The sequence below is a fragment of the Hipposideros armiger genome, unplaced genomic scaffold (genome assembly GCF_001890085.2).
Source record: "Hipposideros armiger isolate ML-2016 unplaced genomic scaffold, ASM189008v1 scaffold_280, whole genome shotgun sequence".
Taxonomy (NCBI): Eukaryota; Metazoa; Chordata; class Mammalia; order Chiroptera; family Hipposideridae; genus Hipposideros; species Hipposideros armiger.
In genome coordinates, this window is record NW_017731630.1 from 367179 (window position 1) to 369892 (window position 2714).

A 2714-nucleotide genomic window follows, 5' to 3' on the forward strand; every position below is an offset into this window, starting at 1 on the left:
CTCCTATTAACTTAGTCCATATAGACTTTAACTATTTTTAATAGTTGCCCTATAAATTATAACATGAAATTTGACTCTTTGGAGGAAAATATAAACAATCATTTTCCCCATATTTCTGATACTTCTGGTATCTTATAACCTTTGAGTTACATTTACTGGGCTTTACATCTGAGAGTGGCTGAATGCTTCTATTGGACTCACCCTCTCTTAGATAACTGTAAACCCTGGAAAATGTTAACAGCACAACTATTTGAGGGCACTGGAGAGTGACCAATAACAGGTAGATACTGAAGGGTAGTTGACATTTGGGACAGAGCCACTGGTAAGTTTCCTATTGTTATGGATTTTAGCCTGAGGACAGTTTCCAGTCTGTGCCATGTAGGGAGGCTAAAAATCAGGTAGAAAACACACAGCCTTACTGACTTGAAGAGGGCAGAGTTCAGGACCACAATACCAGCTGGAAAATGAGGGAATAAATCCAAGAAAGATAGAGCAGAGAAGGGGAGCCCAACATTCCATGTATAAAGCCTCAAATCTCTGGCTGACCTTTGAATGACACATGTGCAGAGAAGACTCTAGGTAGCCCAGCTAAAGTTAATAAACTTAACTGAAGTTTTAGTTGCCATCCACTGCAGAAGAGACGGGATTTCAGGTTGAGTTCAGCCAAGTTAATAGCCTGATTAAAACAGTATTAATACCCTTCAGAGAAGCATAAGAAATTCAGTTTCTATAATATCATTTTCAATGTCCAGGAAGCAATTTAAAATTAATTGGCACATGAAGAAACAGGAAAATATGATCTATGCTCTAAAGGAAAGATAATGGAGATTAATACTGAGATAATCCAGATTTTATAATTACCACATAAAGATGTTAGCAGCCATTATAATTATGTTTGAGGATGTAAAGGAAAATGTGCTTGTGATGAATGCGCTGATAGGAAATCTCACCAGAGACATAGAAGCTATAAGATGAACCAAATGAAAATTCTAGAACCAAAATATACAATATTTGAACTCAAATTTTACCAGTTTGCCTTAACAGAACATTGGAAGTGACAGAAGAGTTAGTAGTTTAAACATAAAACCAATAGAAGTTAACCAATATAAAGAATACACAGGAAAAGATAGAAAAAAATTGTACAGAGCAACAGGGAACTGTGGACCAACGTTTAAAGATCTAACATAAATGCAACAGGAGTTCTTGAAGAAGAGAGAGAGAATTGTTTGGGGAAATAATGGCCAAAAGTTTTCCATATTTGATGAAAGGCATAAAATCACAGATTTAAGAAGCTCAACAAATCCCAAGTTGTATAAATATGAGAAAACTACATATAAGCACAACAGAGTCAAACTGTTGACAACCAAAGATAAGAAAAATTAGAAAACAGCCAGAGAAAACACACATTACTATGCAATAGAACAACAGCACAAATATCAGCTGATTTCCCATCAGAAAAGCATGGAGACCGGAAGACAGTAGAATGATATTTTTAAAGTGCTAAAAGAAAAAACCAATCTGCCCAGGGCCGGCGGAGTGGCACGTTGGTTAGGAGTTGGCTTGGGACGCCAGCTCTGAGCAGCAGGGCTCCAGTTCGAATCCCACATAAGGGCCAGTGACACTGCGCCCTCTACAGCTATGATGGTGAACAACAGCTCGACCTGGACCTGCTCTGAATTGCTGGCGATGGCGTAGGCTGCAGTGGGGCTGGCTGGCAGTGCGCGTGAACTTTCATGAGCTGCCGTGAAAAGCTGTCCAATGGCCNAGGGGTGCATCTCACTTATGCTCCCAGGTTGCCCAGGTGACGCTCCGAGGCAGAGCTCCCACGTCAGCCGGAATCCGCTCCCCTCCTGGGAGGTACTGGGCGAGACACCACGGGTCTCATTCTCTTGCTCTGAGGGCTCTCGAGGAAACAGTGGGCTGCTTCCTTGAGGGATCGTGGCCCCTGGGTGCCCCTCCTGTTTACATGATCTCCCCACTTCCACTCACTCCTACGTATATTTTGACCCCTATTTTTTCTCCACCCTGGAGCAGGCACCCACAGCCCTGCTGACACTGCTCTTTGGTCCCACTGGTGTGGTAGCATTTGCAGGTCAAGGATCACGGCGTGACCCTCTTGCTTGGTGATGGGGCCACATTCACAGCTAGTTTCAATTTGGCGACATGGGCCAAGTGATGACCCGGACTGACGTTCATTCAGGAGTGTGTGTAGCCGACTGGACCATCGGGTCTTGGGACCACCAGCTCAGGGGAAAATAAAAAAATGCTTGAGAGGTGAAAACGATATAAAGTGTAATTGCATCCTCCTCTTTCTCGCCTCCTCCTCCAATCCCAGAAACCTGGCCGGTGGGCTCCCTGTCTGCCCTCTCCCCACACTCACCCAAGGACACACCATTCAAATGACTTGGCCAACAGCCCACATTTCTTCCCACTTGTTTTGAATAACTGATGTTCCATTTGAATGACTTTCCATGCAACTGCTGCTAGAGGGAGACAGGAAGTAGCATGCCCACGTGCTCGTGTGTCCCCTGGGGCGAGGCCGTAAGAGTGTGGGCCCACATCAGAAGAAACATGCCCAGGTAGGCTGCCTGGACAGAGAAGTGTGTCTCCAAGGTTGCCTCTGCCACAGACAAGGCTGAGACCAGAGCACCCAGTCCAGGTCTTATCCCCAGCCCCAAAGCTCTCCCCTCTTTCCTTCATGTCACCTCTCTTTG